The sequence below is a fragment of the Bemisia tabaci genome, chromosome 1 (assembly GCF_918797505.1).
Source record: "Bemisia tabaci chromosome 1, PGI_BMITA_v3".
Lineage (NCBI taxonomy): Eukaryota > Metazoa > Arthropoda > Insecta > Hemiptera > Aleyrodidae > Bemisia > Bemisia tabaci.
This window is the reverse complement of record NC_092793.1, coordinates 75,657,947-75,676,929: the sequence shown is the minus strand read 5'-3', so window position 1 is coordinate 75,676,929 and position 18,983 is coordinate 75,657,947. Positions and strand designations below refer to the sequence as shown.

Genomic DNA, 18,983 nt, shown 5'->3' with positions numbered 1-18,983 from the left:
TTGTAATAAATTGAAGTGCTTGGTGCAGAAACCGTAGTTCAAGGTTACGGTATTAGAATCTCTGCTAAAGTATCGTTTATTATAACTACGAGAAGTAAATGTGTGGAATTCGTTGGAACTTTTACTGAATTTTCTTTATGATTTTACAATCCTGAAACCGAAAAATTTCAGAAAATTCGACCAGTAGTGTCCTCTTCAAAATATATATTAGCGGTGGCGAATCCAAAACACAGTACCTGACCAAGAAATGCTCTTTCTGCATCCACCGACTAAATTGCGATTACATGATGAAGTTGCTGATGCGCATCGGAGAGTTGCGTGTGTTGCTTATATTCTATTTGAAGGGGCTCTTTCTTATTGAAATATCATGACAATAAGATAATTGACATCAGTTGCAGTTTTTCATTCCAAATGATCGATTTTCGTTTGTGTGGTCGTTTAAAATCGGTGTTTACTATAGGAAGGGAAAGTATTTTAATTTCAAGAGGAAAAATTGTAATTTTATGACAAAAAGTTTCAATTTTATTAAAATATTTATTTTTTGGGCAGGATAGTTGTCAAACACTCAGGCTTGCCAAACGTGCCCACGAGTAATTTTTGTCGTCTTTAACGCAGAATTTCGCACCTATCGCAGAGTTTTGCTCATATTCCAACCACACTGGACGACATTTTACATACGCTCTGATGGTTGAGTGAAGTTCATTTTATTATCTCTGCTATAGTTGACTAGAATGTATCCCGCACTCGCACCGACAACCGAGGGGAAGGGTCGCGGGTCTAATGCAAGATTTTTAAAACTCATCCTCGTCAATATATCCTTTTTCTAGTTTATTTACGAAAATTTTGCTACTATAGACGAAGGTCTTCCTTTCCACGGACCATTACACGATAATTCCAGATTTGATCTCCATTTAAAATACATTTGGAACCGGTTCAGTTCTGGTTACATTTACATGTTGAATATAGTGGGCGCGTCCTCGAATGACGAGGTTTTTGGATTTTTCCCCGATTTTTGGATCCTTCCTGGCAGCAAGACTTTAGTTCAAGCTTTTGGAAAGCCTGATGGTGATTTTCCTACAGCTTCATACATTAAGCCTGCTGCAAACTCATTTTTCATTCTTCTTTTTTATTTGCAATCATTGCCGAAAGATTGCATGATAATGCAAGCCAGTGCCGAGACTGCAATTAAGCAGCAACATTGTCGCAACGTTGTGTGCTGACTTGGAGCATAGTTCAAGGGTAACTGTTCATAAAGACAGAAAAAAATACTCTGCATTTTCAATTAATTTAATAAATAATTTATTCCAAATTATGTGTTATTTCGATGCAAAACTACAAAATTTAACAGATAAAATGTATATTAGGTACCTTCCAATAGCTGCAAAGGTCTACAAATATGTCTTGTTCCGGGGAAAAAATGAAAAAGAAATAAAAATGAAATAATAAAAAAATACTCTAAAATTGTATATCTACTACGGTCTACAACCATCTCTACAGTTGTAGAGCCTATACCCTCTACTCAACTTTTCAAACATTTATATACGAGGTCTTTTGTCCGTACTTTAAGACCTACTTTGATATTAATATCGTCGCTTGGCTGGCATGAGGGCGTAAGTACACTTAGAGATGCGCCCGGGAAAGCATTCAGTTGTTACCTATGAACAACAGGGGTCATCACGCAGTGTAGATACGTCCTTATGTCAGGAGGCGACGATAAACGCTTTGTTTCATTACTTATTTACGTCTTCGAAGTGCACTTTCTGCCTCAAGAAGTTACTGATGGGGTCACATCTGTCGGCTTTGCTTAACACACACGTGTTGACAATGTTTTTTTTTTTTTTTACATTTACTACGAGTTTGCTCAAGAGAGGCACAGGATTTGACGCAGTCGCCACACTGCCTAAAATCAACCCTTCCGTGCTAAGGAAGAACGCCGTATGAACCTTCAGGCGTTGCAAAATTTTCTTTGATAAAACACAAATTTCATGGTAAACTTATGAATATTTTTCTTCCAAATTTTCAAATAATTTTGTTTGTAATTTTACCCAAAACTCCTGAAAATTTCAGAGAAAAATATTTATAAGTTTCCTTAAAAATAAAAATTGTATAGAAAGTAATTTGGCATATCTCGCATGTTCATACGACGTTTTTCCTTAGCACGGCGAACTGACCTCGTTTTCGCGCGAGTTGGAGCATCTATCGCAGGGGATGGAAAGGCGTCCCTTGCAGAGTTTGTCGGTGCAATATTTGGTTTCGCAAGACTCGTAAGAGTGCCCTTCTGACATGCAGAAGAACATACACCGTTCACAAACTTGGTTGTAGAGTCCCGGGAGCCTCTCTTCACATCCTAGAAGACCGTGGTAATGTTCGTTTTGACAATGTTCTAGAGATTCGCCGGCCGCCATGCAAGAACCCATACGTCTCGTGCAAATCTGATCGATGGGCTCCACTCGATTAGCGCATGTGCACGGGATCCTGCAGTATTCATGTTTACATCGTTCTGCGGTCCAATTGGGCACGAACATGCATTGTCTCATGCATCTGTCACAGACATAATCACACACATACCAATAGTACGTATCGATCCGGTCACCTTCACACTGTTGTTGGCAGTCGTGTGTGTAGCATGTATCTAAACTTGCGCTGGCCACTGTCCCTCCGTAGCATCTAAGTAAACACTCTCTACACTTATTTGAGGCTTTCTTAGCACTTGTACATTCCTGTTCACAACACTCCTGTTCGCAGTATACCTCATCATTTCCATCGGTTTGACAGAGCACAATACATTTGTTCCAGGTTCGTTTGTCCACTTCAGCTGACACCTAAAAAGACGAAAATTGAAGATTGATGAACAACCTGATGTGTAGGGTGTTTCCGTGTTATCAACAACATTCTTCTCGTTTTTCGGAAAGGTACAACTGAGCACTAAGCTTTTAAATTTTTAAATTTGTATCGAACTGAGCAAGGCTGTGGTGTTTCGAGCCGAAACGTCTTGGCGTAATTTGTGTAATCTGGCCTTGTTACCCACTCCTTAAATTGTTTAAAAGTATATCTTGTCATGGACTGCGGAGTGTTTTGACAGGACCTCTGATGAGGATAGAAGCGATTCTCCAGTCATATGCAAGCAGTGTTCGAAACTCACAGGGGCCAACGCGCCAGATGCGCCTAAGAAATCGGCCATGGCGCCTAAAAAATGAAGGCTCTGCGCCAACGTGGCCTCTAAAAATGTGGATTTTCACAGGAAGTCACATAAAGAAAGAAAAAGAAATCTATTTGAATTGAAAAAACTCAGAATTTTCAGCACTACAAGTGAAAGCTTGCTTCTTCTATTCTTCATGATTTCATTCTTGGTGCTTTTGTCTTCCCCAAGTTACAGCTACTTACTAGTTCTGTTACGAAAACATCTTACGTCTAACTTTTCACTAAATGCGCCGTAATATATGGGCAAAAAGTCAATTTGGCCCCCAAAAAATCTTCAATGGTGCCTAAAAATCGGACTTGATGCGCCACATGGCTCCTAAAACTCAAAGGTGAGTTTCGAACACTGTATGCAAGGGAGATGCTAACGACTTCTGCGATTCATTCGAGTGAATTTTCAAACGACACAGAGAGTCATGAATTCCAATTGCTGTAAAGCTGTCAGAGCATTAGAATGAGTGTTACGGAACGTGCGTCTTTTATGGCACGATATGATTGAAATCCTCGGACAAAAAGTGAATGAATAATTGGATTTTTTGCATGATTTTCATAATAATTCTCTTCATTTACAACTCATCCTCCGAGGAACGGTAAAAAGTGCCTGGCCCATAAAAAGGAGGTTTTTGAAATACTAAAAAGTGATAAGGTTCAATTTATTCTCTGGATAATTAGGCTGATTAAAAGTTTTTCCCTCCCTAAATGACACAGGATACAGTATACATAAAATATGTACCCTAGGTATATGGATTAACAGATATTTTTAAATATCCGATGGATTATCCCAAAATGTCACAAATGACGTGTAAAATCAAATCTCGCGGTCCTTATGTAAGGTCGTTTGCTTGGCTAGGTCATTTTGCTAGTACCCTATTGGGGGGGAGGGTCCTGGGGAGTATGGAATACCCTACCCTCCCAGCTCATGAGAAGTCAAGGGGCCGGGGGGCCTTCCCTGAAAATTTTTTGAAATTTTAAATCTATTTGGACTTATTTTGAGGCCCTCGCGTAACGAAGATTTTCCATCAATTTCTGCAGAAAAATACGTGTTTATTTACTTTCAGCCCAAAAAACTTTCGAATTGTTGCTTTTAACAGATCCGGAAAAATGTTGAAATTTTATATCTACTTGGACGCATATTGAGCCTTCCATGACGAAAATTTTAGAAAACACTGAGTTACTATGGTGTTTTCGTTTAAAACTCTACGTAAAATCTATCTTTACTTTACTTTAATACTATCTTTACTATAAATTTCTGGGGAGAAGCAGATGATATACTATTTTAAATTCGGGGGGGGGGGGGCAGTCTCCCCCCCTTCGTGCGCCCATGTTATCAGTTGTGTACCCCATTGGCTTGATCGAGCAGCTGTAGGTACCTACAATTATTGGATGCATTTCTGCCAAACGGAACTATGTGCATTAAGACATGAGCCCTGAGACCCATAAGAGTGCATGCATAACAGAGCTCACGTCATAATGCACGCACTTCCGTTTAGGAGAAGTACGTCCAATTATGTGTACGAACGGGAGTCATGACGTAAAACACACTGTGTTGGCTAAATATCTGATCAGGAATCATAAGAATAATAACAACCTGTGCTGTGATGAAAAAAAGGCATAGCACGCACTTTAGAGAAAATTGCATGATGCTCGGAGTTAATAGCCGATTAAGAGAGAATTTGAACCACGATGATGAACATCTCTCGGCTAGCCTGGCACTACAAAACATCTTTAATTGCCTCCAGGAAGCATCAGACACGAAAATTGATGGCAAAATGAGACAAAAATGATTGCTCTGTTTTATGAGCATCAGCACATGAAGGTAAGAGAATGTCATCTGAAATTTATCCTTCAAGGTGCGGAATGCTGTAGGAGCAACCGACGATTTTGTCATCCTTTAAAAAATTTCCAAAGTGTCGAAATTAATCCGAAACTCATGTTGAAAGTGACGCATAACTCCATAGGAACTGTTGGCTAATCTGGGAAACCAAGGATCTTGATTGTGGCGCTCAAACCCTCTTTTATTTTTGCTACTTGTCAGGAACGGTTTCAATGTATTGTTTAAAAAACTGACACAAATATAATATTTCATCTATACTAATTAAACGAGACACTCAATTTCCACTATGATTCGAAATAAATCGAATCATGTCGATCGAATCACACTCAAACAAAAGCGCATCGCCCTCGTCCGTTGCACTCTAGTAGGTTCAACTATGTCAACGCATGGGCGTAACACAGCCACCTGAACGAGGAATATTGGTAACCTAGAGGTGTAACTTTATGAGACAATTCATCTCATTGTCAACAACTACAAGAGGCGAAAAGCAATATACGCTTCATTTGCGAGCACGCTTTAACTTCTCGATACAAGTATGACGATTGACCCATGGGTATAGGTGCTCAAAAGTTAATGGCCAATCACGGTTCACGCTTCATCATATTTTTTGATCGATTTATGTCGATCGAAAATCGGAGCTCTCCATCAATATGATGATACATCTTTGGTGATGAGTATGTTTAGAACGGACAAATATTTTACAGGCACAGTTACTTGAGCTAACTGAATTTCTACATAAAAAGAATAAATACGCAGTTTGACTTGATTTAATAAATATTTTAATCATAATTAATTTCTGTGCAAAACTTACAAAATTAAAAAAATGAAATGTCTATATATTACCTACAAATAGCCGCAAAAACCTACAAATATAGTTTGCTTCACAACCCCCCCCCCCCACAAAAAAAAACTCTGAATCCTATGCTACCGTGCTAAGGAAATACGCCGCATGCAAATTCGAGAGTTTCTTCGAATAAAACATATATTTTTGAGAGAATGCTATGCTTTCTTTTCCCTTGAAATTTTCAGATATTTCAAACTGAATTGCGGGAACAATTTTATAAACAACTTTCAGAAAAATATTAACAATTTTCCCGGTAAATTCATTATTTATTGAAGGGGTGAGCAACGTCTGAAGGCTCATACGGCGTTCTCTCTCATCACGGCAGTGTGAATTTACCAGGGCCGGATTAAGGGGGTGGTCACATGGGCCGCGGTCCATGGCGGCAAATCTAGGGGGCGGCAAATTTTGCAATTTTTTTAAATGTAGGTATAGAAAAAAATCGGATTTAGAAAAAAAAAATTACAAACGAGAAAAGGCTACAAAATCTCTCATTTCCTGAGAGTGTAGTAATATCTAATTTTGTCGTCTTTCAGTGATACAAGAGACAGCACCTTTAATTAGTCGAGTTAAGAGAGAAACCAAACACTCAATTTGGCCTGGAACGGCGCGACCTAGGGAGAAATGATGACGAGGACTTGAGAGGAAAAGGAGAAGCCCTCGGCGCGGCAATCGGCATGTAACATTTATTGGCGCCTACAAGACTGCACGAATACTTCACGCATTGCATCAAACACAGTGCGGTTATTGAGCTCAGCGTGAAACGGATAGCGCCTACAAGAATGCATGAATACTTCACGCATTGCGCCAAACACGGTGCGGTCGGCGCGACGCGGCGGCGGAAGCTAAAATCATTAAACCTGTGTTGTGTTTGTTCTTTCATAATTTTTTCGCTCATTTCTTATAAATGGAAGGCTTGTCCACACAGAGATAGGTTTACGAAACTTGACTTTCGCGCAAGTTCCGTGGCCTTTTGCTAGTAGTGTTGACAGGGCTTTCTCAAAAAATGTGTTTAACACGAGTAAGCGTGTCTTATGCACCCCTCCCCCGCTGGCACGTTCACTTGAAGGTTTTATTGATGTTTCAGAAGGAATGAAAAGGGGGCGGCAAGTAGGAAAATCCGGCCCTGGCATCTACCTTAGTTTACAACCATCCTTCAATTTTTAGGATTTTTAGGATGTTTAGAACTCATAACTTAAGATAGTTTCACCTCTTCACCTAGGGAATCAAAAGTACACTCATGTCTCAAAAAATTATACTGACGGTGGCATACCTGTCGGCTTTACTTAACATACGTGTTGGCAATGTTTGTTTTTACATTTATCTCGAGTTTGGCCGAGAGAGGTACATGATTTGATGCAGTCGTCACATTGCCGGAGATCAACCGACCTCGTTGTCGAATTGGAGCATCTGCCGCAGGGAATGGAAAGGCGTCCTTTGCAGAATTTGTGCGAGCAATGCTTGGTTTCGCAAGACTCGTAAGAGTGACCGTCTGACATGCAGAAGAACATGCACCGATCACAAACTTGATCGTAGAGTCCCGGGAGCCTTTCTTCACATCCCAGAAGAGCGTAGTAATGTTCGTTCTGGCAATATTCCAGAGGTCCACCGGCCGCCATGCAAGAACCCATGCGCTTCGTGCAAATCTGATCAATGGCTTCCACTCGATTCGAACATCTACACGGAATTGCGCATTGCCCCCGTTTACATTGCTCTACGGTTTGACTGGGGTTCCATTTTTTACAGTTCTCTACGCATGTGTTACAGTAATTGTCACACACATACCAATAATGCGTGGCGAGCGGGACACCGTCACACACTGCTCGGCAGTCGTGATAATGGCACGTCTGAACAGATGGGGTTGTTAACCCCCCGTAACACTCGAATACACATGTTTGGCAGTAATCTTTGCTCCTCTCAACTTGACATTCCTCTTTGCAACACTTTTTTTCACAGTACTCCTGGTTATATCCATCAATTTGACAGAGCACGATACATTTGTTCCACATTTTTTTGTCCACTTCAGCTGACACCTAAAAAGACAGGGATATTTGAATATTGATGAGCAACTTGTAGCGTAGGATTATCAAGTGCAAGCACTCATTTGAGCGTATGAAAGAGGAAGAAATTCATTGTTTGTATAGGGGAATATTAATATTTTGATGACGGTGCCACTGAAAAAATGAATATACTTTAAGTACAATTTACTTAAGAAAGTCAGAGGCGATTCTTCAAAGATGACAACTGCGAGCTTTGTGCATATAATTCTCTGAGAAAATAATGATCTATATTCATCGATTTTAGATAGATTCTCAGAATGCGGCAAGAGATCAAGTACATTTATTGTTTTGTAAATCGAGAATCTTCAAAATGATTGCATCTTTCTATGATAAAAAAGTTAAAACTTTCACAGGAAGATTGTACAATCAAAAGGCTTTGTTTAAGACGAATTTGATAGGAGCCCTTGAGGTTTTAAAAAGGGGCACGTTTTGACAGGGTCCTTCACGAGGGAAGCGTAGCCCTTCTATACAGAGTGTCCCCGATCGCCCGTACAAGCCCTGCTTTTCGGTTATTTTGGATCGGACGATGACAGATGCTATGGGCAGTGGGCACGAGTGGGGAATTGACCCCAAGAAATCCGAATTTCAGGGCACTAGAGCCCCCCTCCCCTCAGCTCCTCCCCACCTCATGTATCCCATAGTCTGGATCGAGCAGCAACAAGAATAATGTACGAACAGGAGGTAGGGCGTAAAATATACTGTATCGGTTAAATACCCGACCAGGAGAGAGAATCGTAAGAATAATAGCAACCTGTGTTGTGACGAAAAAAAGACATAACACGCTCTTTAGAGAACATTGCATGATGCTGGGAGTTAAATCACCGATTAGGAGACGATTCGAACCACGATGATGAACAACTCTCGGCTGGTCTGACACTACAAGGAATCGGTAATTGCCTCAAAGAAGCGTCAGGCACAAAAAGTGATAATAGAAAGAGACAAAGATGATTACTCCGTTTTATGAGCATCACCAAATGAGGAGAGAAAGAATGTCATTTGGACTGCATTTTGCAATTTGGAACTATAAATTCTGGCTCTTCTGGAAAAACACTTATGTGCATAGGGAAACTAATAGCACATACGTTGTTTTTAAACCAGGCTAGAATTTATAGTTCTAAATTGCAAAATGCAGTCCATTTGAAATTACTCTTCAGGTGCGGATAGTATTTAAATGGACGTATTTATGCTAAAAGGAACTATGTGCATAGGGTGTGCGTGGAACATAGTTCTTTTTAGCATTAATACGTCCAAATATGGGTCGAATAATACTGCGTACCGTAAACCAACGATGAAACCAAGTATCTTGACTACGACACACAAAAATTATCCATCTTACTTTAGTTTCACCGATTACAATCCTTGTTGTTTCCAATTTTGCCAGGGCGGGCGCCTCGGCAAGATTAACGATCTTCGCCGTTCGTGCCTAGTTTTTACGGATTTAAGGCTTTCCGACGAAACGATTTGGTTGCATTACCCAAAGAATTATGTGAATTTAACCGAAAATTGATGAACTCTATATTCTTCTTTCCATACCAACACAACACTTTGATCCTTTTTTCTTACTTTGTTGAACTTTTGGCGAAGGTCTGCTGGGATATCGAGAAGAGAGCGTATCCGCAATGAAAATGAAAATGAGATAATAAGTGTGGAGAAGGACACCGTGCACGATATCAGGTCCAAGCAGTTGGTCTGGTATGGACATGTGCGAAGGATGGCAGATGACCGGTTGCCCGAGCAGGTCTTCGATTGGGTTCCTCCCGGAAGGCGACAGCGTGGACGTCCTGTGAAAGGTTGGCGACAAGGGGTGGAGGAGGAGATCAGAGGGTGCCAACTGCCTGATGATCTCTAGGAGGATAGGGGGAATGGCGATTGGGCGTCGCAGAGCGCGAGGCGGCGCTATAAAAGCGGCTTTATGCATGTATAAATGTTTTTGATGATCCAGTATGACGTTTTTCGAGGAAGTAAAAACGAAATATAATTCAAGACCGCTTCAATTTCATCCAGAATTAGAATACCAGGTACCAAAAAATGCAGTTAGGCGCTAATCAAATCCGTCCATTTAAATGCGTCCAAAAATTAGCGAAGAAATCCGACTTGCAAATTATAGGAGGGAATAATTGACTATTTACTAAGGCATTTTAGAAAATGCCTGATTTGACTTGCGGTTTTCGACGTAACTAGTCTATTCTGCTCTAAATAAAGGAATCAACTGATTTTTTAGTTGAGCTCCTACGCTCCTGTAAATCCATGCTTTCCATGGCTTTCGTAGAAATACATGTACATCCAAACGTTGGAGCAGGGTGGCAAAATTTCATGAAAAATAAAATCTTGTTTCACGCGAAATATTTCATGAAACAGGGCCGGATTAAGGGGGTGGTCACATGGGCCGCGGCCCATGGCGGCAACATGTAGGGGGCGGCAAATTTTGCAATCTTTTTGAATGTAGGTATCAAAAAAAGAGAGAAAAAAATCGGATTCAGAAAATAAATTACAAACGAGAAAAGGCGACAAAATCTCTCATTTCCTGAGAGTGAAAGTATAGTAATTTGAAATTTTGTCGTCGTTCGGTGATACAAGAGACAGCACCTTTAATTAGTCGAGTTAAGAGAGAAACCAAACACGCAATTTGACCTAGAACGGAGCGGTGCAACGGTCGGCATGAAACGCATAGCGCCTACAAGACTGCATGAATACTTCACGCATTGCGCCAACACAGTTCGATCGGGCAGCGGCGGAAGTAAAAATTATTAACCACATTTATGTTTGTTCTTACATAATTTTTTCGTTCGTTTTTTATGAATGGAAGGCCTTGTCCAAACAGGGATGGATTTACGGAACTGAACTTTTGTTAGTGTTGACAGGGCTTTCACAAAAAATGTGCCCATCACGAGTAAACGCGTCTCATACACCCCTCCTCCACCGGCACGTTCACTTTATGGTTTTTATAGATCGTATTCGACAATTGTTACTTTCTTCTATTTTTGTGTGTTTGAGTGCGGGTTGCATACTCTATCTCCTGAAAAATATGAAATATTTCACGGCCTCATCAAATTTCACGAAATATTTCACTGAAATTTCCAATCTTTCATTTCTTTCTCACGTTTCATGCCACCCTGCGTTGAGAAGCGGTAATATAATTGGACTAAATTTTGCAATTTTGAACTATAAATTCTAGACCGGTTTAAAAACAACGTATATTAGTTTCCCTATGCACATAAGTGTTTTTCCAGGAGATCCAGAATTTATAGTTCCAAATTGAAAAATGCAGTCCAATTAAGTGCATCGCACGCTGCCACTCCTACTCCAAACCCAGTATTCGGAAGACGCGAGACTCTCAAATTTTACCAGTTTTCGTTTCTGCACAGCTCGCATTTAAATTTGATTAGTTATGCATCAAAAATTAAATCGATTATGCTTGCTTACTCACGGATTTGCCAACGGCTGTAAACGATCTTGGGAATTAGACCGGTGATTTGATTTCTTTTAAAGCGCATCAATCGTGTCAGGTAAATACAAGCAAAGGTGCCTAATGGACGTATTTATGCTAAAAGGAACTATATGCATAGGGTTTGCGTGTAAGATAGTTCCTTTTAGCATAAATACGTCCTAATGATATCGCATTCTCCTCGCGCGAGGTTATTTGCCAAAATGTTGGATACATTAATGGTGAGGGGAGGTAAAGCGGTACCGGGGAAAAAGGGCAGTGGCGTGTTTCGCGATATATCGATTGATCTGCCATTTAAACCTATGGAAAAAAATCGATTAACAGGGTGTCCGCAACGAACACCTTAATAATTGATTCTTTACGATAGCTTCAAATGGATAAATATCGATAATCGATCATTCGCGCCTCGCCACCGAAAAAGGGAGGGGGCATAGGGGAGAACTCCGGGGTGACCGACGCGTGACAAATGGTGCTTCGATCACATGAATGTAAGACTTGCCCGATCTCCGTTGGTCATGTGATTAATGATGCTCCGCACTATTAATATGTGTTATCGGTGCCCAGTCGAAAGTATATATCTGTAACGTTATCTCGATGATATTCTTGCTCAAACATCAAGACCTGCATGCAGCGCGGAACCGAAAAGAATTCATTTTTTTTTAAAATGTAGTTTGGAAATAACTTACTTGAAAAATAAGAAAAACAAACGGAAATCGAAACTTTAAATATTTTGAGGTGGCCCATGACGCGCATTATTTAATAAATAGGACTTCTGCGTATCGATGTTACACGCTGCACAATGGATCGAGTCAATTGGAGAGGCCCGACGAAACTTGGAAACTTTAAACGCTTTTAACTCGGTTTTTGGAAAAATTTCATGTTCCAAAAGTGGTTTCATTGGTTTCCTCGTGAAATTTTCTACTGAAAGCATCCCTTCAAATTTTAAATGTGACGAAATAAACATCAAAATTTGCGGTTTTAGTTAAAATTTCATGACTGACCTCTCTGGTTGATTTGATCCATTTTGCGCCGCCGAAAATTATGCCCACTCCGGAAATTGAGCAAATGTTTTGACCCGTCCCCGAAATGGCCAATGTTTTTGCACAGTCTATGCATTGGGCAGCCAGCTCGCGGACTGGCCTGTATAAATTCTGAAAATTTCATGCGCCCAATGGCCGATTGTTCATTTCAACTGCAACCTATACGCTAACCAACGAATGCCCCGTACTGACCGATTTTTGGCGAATATTTCTGAAGATTTTAACAAAACTTAAAAGTATCAAAATAAAGACCAATACAAATCATACACATTTACAAGTTACGGAAATCAAGTTTACAATTATTTTTTTCAATTTCTTTTGGGTGTTTTCAATAAAAATTACGGGATTTTTTTTACAGATCCGGTATTTGGGTGAACATGAACGATCAATAGAAATTCGTTTCATCGAGGGAGAGATGAATCAAACTAACAGAAAAGGGATATTTCTCGGCGAAAAGATCCATCAAATTTCATCCAGAAATTATTTCAAAAGTTTGAAATAAGAAAATTCATGAAAGCCTCAAATTCGTTGGCCAATTAGATAGCGGCACTTTCTTTTAGAAAAAGGATCGAGATGCAATAATTAGCTTCTCTACACAGGTTTGGTCGCTACAATTAACGACAACTCTCACGCTTCTCTGGAGAGGCGAGGGAAACGGAAGCGCCTTCAATTTTGAACATGCAACACGCACATCAGCGAAACACGAATAGTTGTATCAAGGTGCCACGACCCTCTCACAGTCAATGTAGCATTCGAATGTCGAGATAATCACCGATTTCAGAAATCAAAATCGGAAAGGGATGGGCTGATTTTGGGTTGTTTGATATCGATTTAGGTCATTTTCCGTACTTTCTGATTTTGACTTCTGAAATCGGTGATTATCTCAACATTCGAATGCTTCATTGACTGTGAGAGGGTTGTGGGGCATTTGGAAGACATAGCCTTTTTCGATAAAATGCTAGGTCACAAAATTGACCTAAAGACCCGGAAAAAGGTGCATCTATAAGTAATCGACCAAAGGAAATCCGAATCAGACGGTTTCGAAGCCGCGTCGCCTCAGAGCCTTGCTGGTGAAGTAGATCTTTATATTGAATGAAATCAATACCAAACTGGAACTTTTGCAAGATTTCCTTTTTTGAACTAAAAGAGAGTATAAATGGCGTAAAAATCGTTTATTGGTTGATAATGATTATTATAATGCTTTATGATAAGCTGTATTTGTTCCAGCAAATATTTCTCAAATATTAGATACGTATTATTTGGTAATATATTTTGGAAGTTAAAATCAACGAGGACAAAATGTCTCTCAGCAAATGTGAACATTTGTCTCCATGAAGGGGCGGGACACAAGGCTGTCTCAAGGAGATAAAAAAATAAAACCGGCACAGTTTTTAATGCTGTTCGAGATCAGTAGGACTTTTGGGCTTTTCAGATCAAAGGAATGCGACTTTTACTCGAAGAAAGATTAATTATGTCGCTGATGTGAGGCTCAGTCAAGCGCAAAATAGGCCCACCATTCAGGGGTGCACGCCTGAATTCGAACCGTCTGATGGTCAACAAAAGGTTGACATTTTCCCTTTGCCCCGACACATTATTAATGGATTGCGTCACGAGCTGAGGTCAAGAGTCATCTGTGACCCTACGTTTGCTCATCTGCATCGAATACGGGACAAAATAATTCGGATTCAGGGAGAGAGCGTACAAGGTGGATAGTTAGTGGAAGCACCAATACACTCTTGAGGACGGAAGTTGGTCAAAATTGCTTGCAAGTTAAAATATGAACAAAAATGGAGACAAGCGAAAAGCTATAATCCTGCCTCATTACATCACTAGGTATAGGATGAACATTGTGGTCCCACGTAAAAACAAGTCAGGATGGGGATATGATGTATGCGTGCCTGTCTAATTACAAAAAATTAAAAAATTAAAAAAAAAAGAACTGGTCACAGATTCTAGAGCATAAACATATTGATTCAGATTGTATTTCGTTTCAATTCGAAGAAAATCGCAGATCTTCAGTGGCATCATAAAATTGCGTGAACTCTTATGAGTGAACTCAACTTACTGAAACATTAGCTTGTCACATCATAGCACTAGCTAGGATGTTGAAATGGTTTAACATTGAAGATCAAAGTGTGTATACATCTTGTCTGTGCTACTTTTCCTGCTTGGATGTTTATTTTTAGTATTTTAATCAATTTAAAAGATTTTTTTTTCTATATCTGGTCAATGTTTCTTAGTAGTATTTCACTCATATCACTCAGTGATGTTGAGTGTTTTCATGAGATACCTTTGCAATGTTCCTTAATCACATTGATCTCTATTCCAAAAGTACAAGTGTAACAATATTTTAGAATTCATCACTTCAACACAACATCTTCTTTAAATAACCAAGGCGCGAAAATTCCCAGCGGAAGGAATTATCACGAAGAGATTCGCCTTCATCTGACAGTATAGGCAAAATGGGCTCCCACGAGCTCGAATAGTGGTATTACATATTACTAGTCTTCCTTTTGTTTACTTTTTGTTTTAAATCGTGCAAGTAAAGTTTAAATAAGAGAAAACAAGTTTTGTTTGTCTGAGGGAAATAAATTATGACCATCTGAGAGAAAAATCGGATTATTGAGGATGGAGATTATTGCAAAATTGTGGAAAAAATTCGAATTCGAGTCTTTTCCAGAGAACAACAGTAAGTTTCCGGAAGATCAGTCAATTTTTAAGCTAGGAACTGTCGTTGAACATCCCTCTTAGCTGTCGCATTAATATTCCAACTCTAAAGGTTTTGGCAGAAACCTTCCCTCTGTTACTTCGGCCTGGCCTGGGGCACCTGGAGCTACTAATTTTGCACATGTTAATATTCATAATTCATGTTAATATTTATATTTAATTTTTTCTTTGTCTCTGCCTACCAGCGTCCAGTAAGTGTTATTTCTCCATTTATGTAGGCGTGTCCATCCTATGCCACACGGTGCCTGCTGGACGCTGGGAAGCAGAAACAATAACTAGTGTAATGTTTGTAAATAGTACCTATTTATAAGCTAGTTAAGATAGAGTCCACCGACTCACCAGCTCATATTTTAATCTCTCTTATTTTTATCAATAACGTAAAAACGGTGAATACTTTTGTAGTTCTGTTGTATTTACAAAATAAATAAAAAATAATAATAATAAAAAAAAGAAACCTTCGTCAGGCCATCGTCCTGTGTACGATCTCAGACTGACAAAATGAAAATAATGGCATAAAACCGTATTACCGGGTATGATGTTGACTTTAGAAAGCATGTTCTCCAACTACCTGTATAGAACCCACCTGGGTTGGCTCATCAGTCAGTGCAGTTGACTTTTAATTGGACGTATTTATGCTACAAGGAACTATATGCATAGGATTTGCGTGAGACATAGTTCCATTTAGCATAAATACGGTCAATTGATAGGTCCTGGATTCGAATTCCGGTGGTTTAGTGAAAGTATCACGGAAGTAGGAGTGAGTCCGCTGAGGCACATGCCACTCTATCACCTAAAAATTCGGAGGCCTCGGGTATGAATGTGTAAAAACTTCTCACCCTTAAACTGTTTTTAAACGTCGTAGTATCTTCATGGGGATAAAAAACCCAGAACAACCTTGAAATGAAAAAAGAAAGAAAAATGGAGAGATTATTTACAGGGTCGTATCTGATCATAGAAGTACAAATTCAACAAACAAAGCTCTAATTGGCGTCTACATTTTGAAATAGATGCACGTGTTGAGTTCAACATCGCGTCCTCGCCGGTCGGATCGGAGGACGTGAAAAATCCGACGCAGTCAAAACGACATGTTTTTTATTCGGAACAAAATGAGGGTCTTTATAAATTTTCCAGGCGCATCGCCATGTCATGCCTCGTGCCACGCCACGGTCGCCAAGTCTTGTTGCGATTCGCACGGGACAATGCGATAAACCCCCTAATTTTCAGCCCAAATTGGCAACATCCTCGATGCGGAGGAGGGACTCCCGCACTCGTCGTACAAATTCCTCCATTCAAAACGGAGCCAAAACGGGCCATCGAGCCGTTTCGTCCCCTCATTATTTCATTTTTTACCCTCCCAAATCGTCAACTCAACGGCAAATAAAAAAGAGGGGCCTCGAGGATCTATTTTCGCTCCCGTCCCCCGAGGCGGTTAATTTACATCTTGACTCTATTAACTTTTTTCTTCCTGTTTTATTTTTTACCCCCTCCCCCCCCCCCCCTCGGAGCTCCGCATAGGTGAGCGGAGAGGTCTAATCGTCAGTCCTTTCGCGTAAAGGCCTAACTACGTTTCCAGATGAGCCCTGTTGCCCGTATGAATCCGTGCTCTCTGCGGCTCACGTTGAGATATGGTTATCCCGGAGGAGCGACGTAATGAGTGAAGGGTATTTGCCTTTTTTTAGCCGCGTATCGATAAACGGGCGACGGATCCCCGACAAACGAGGGAGGTGCGAAAGGGGTGGGGGGAGGGCGGAATTGACATTAAAAGGTGAAAAAAAACGTGAACGACGCGACATTTTCCTTATTTTTCCTCCTTTCGATTTACTTTTCTCCGCTTGATTCTGTCGGGTTGGATTAAGTGCAAATGCGATTTCAGACTCAGTCTGCGCCGCGACTCATCCCTGGGGATCCCGGCTCCGGCCCTCGACTTCCGTCCAAGTCCCACACTCCCGTGTTAGGGAAAAACGGCATATGAACCCTCGGACGTTGTCGAGTTTCCTCTGATTAAATACAAGGCACCTGGAGGACTTGTTGTTTTCTTTGAATTTTGCAGAGAATTTTACTTTACACTGGGAAAAAAAAAAAAAAAAAAAAAAAAAAAAAAACACATTGGATCTAGAGTCCAGACTCTTAAAAACATCGAAAAGAAAAAGTACTCTTGATTCAATCAGAATCTAGCTTAAATCAAGAACCAAGTCTCTTAATTTAAGCGGATTTCCTTTTGATTTAAGCTTAAATCTGATTGAATCAAGAGTCCTTTTTCTTGTAAATGTTTTCAAGAGTCTGGACTCTAGATACAATGTGTTTTTTTTTTCCAGTGCAAAGGAAGTTTTACTCTAATACGGACAAAAATATGTAGGAATTGACGAGTGCACATGTTTGTAAAATTTTAGAATTATATAGTTTCCAATTTAATTCATTTAGACCGCATTTTGCAAATATGAGCTACAATTTCTGGATCATTTTAGAAACATCATTTGTGCTATAAGTTTCCTTGTGCAGGTAGGTGCTTTTATGGATGAGCCTGAAATTGTAAAATGTGGTCCATTTAGCATTGGCTCAATTTTGGTACGTACTAGGTCACCGTTACAAGAATAAAATCAGTCCATTATGGTATAGTATTTAGCCAATATTATTGAGTATTTCGTCTGGAATTTCAACTTTTTTCTGTTTTTTAAAGATAATTTGACTTTAATAATAATTTAGTATTTTCCTTCAATAATTTAAAAGCGCCTAGTTCCTATTCTTTCACTTATATACTGATTTCAATAATATTCTTTAATTATACACACAGTATACTTGATTAAAACATATATTTCACGAAAATGTCCCCAAAGCGCCTTCTAAAAAAAATATCATCGTAAAATTGGCTAATTATTCCAAAACGAATGGTGTCTCCGGAAAATCTCAAAGAAAATTGTTCATAACTTCCTCTTAAATATAAATATAACGAGGGGGGAAATTTGGCCACGTTTGAATGTTCATAGAGTGTTTCAGCAGAAAGGCAGCCCCCCCCCCTCCCCACTGCCACATTAAGCCATAACACGCGTAACTTCGGATGAGATCCCACGGAGATACGCTATTTGGGCTCAAAATGATAGTTTGGTTTTTATAATTATTCCGCACCTTTTGGATTCCGTTCTCAGGGGTGCTGTAGCAAGATCCCGAGTTCGGCCCAAAAAAAAAGCACCTCCGGGTTCCCCCGAGCGCTTTCCAATTTTATCCCGCCCGCACCTGTCAAGTGTGAAATGAATCTTTCATTTCTGATCTTGTCAAAATTTCAGATTTTCATCGCCGATTCATACAGGGTGATTCTCAATTAAAAGACCAGCCTGCAGGTATGTGTTTCACGAATGGAACCGGGACTTTTCTCTTCGTAAAATTTTTACCACCTCAAAAGTAACCACAGTCTGAGCTTCGTAGCCCACAAAATTGTGCGGATTGTCATAATTTTTTCTGAATTTTGATGACGCTTATATGGAAAACTCATGGAGTGTAGTATAGTATTGCCCATACTTTTAAACGATAAATTCAGCCATGACCTTAGAGAACTAAAACTTTCGAGTGAAAGGAAACTCTGAAAATATTGCATTATTCAGATATAAAAACTACATCGGGCACAGAAAAATCTCTAAAATGATCTCGACAATTCTCGCTCCTGGGGTTTCGATTTCTAGAAAATCGTGATTAAATAGCCAAAAAACCAATTTGTACTGTGAGAGATTGAGGACACCTCGAAACCCCCACCCCTCCTCTCTAATCTAAGCTTTGATATATTTAAGGCCATGAATAAATTCAGAGCTAAAGCTAAAAGTATGCAAGCCAGCCATCTCCTTCGGAG

At 39.8% G+C, this 18,983-nt stretch overlaps 1 long non-coding RNA gene across 1 annotated transcript; it reads right to left on the bottom strand.

The window, feature by feature from the left end:
- Window positions 1–1,827: 1,827 nt before the first annotated feature.
- LOC109036346 (uncharacterized) lies at window positions 1,828–8,843 on the bottom strand. The gene is made up of 3 exons (XR_011900814.1): window positions 8,685–8,843; window positions 7,147–7,906; window positions 1,828–2,822 (listed from the first exon to the last, which is right to left on the bottom strand). It is a non-coding gene; the product is annotated as an uncharacterized lncRNA (long non-coding RNA).
- Between the last annotated feature and the right edge of the window lie 10,140 nt (window positions 8,844–18,983).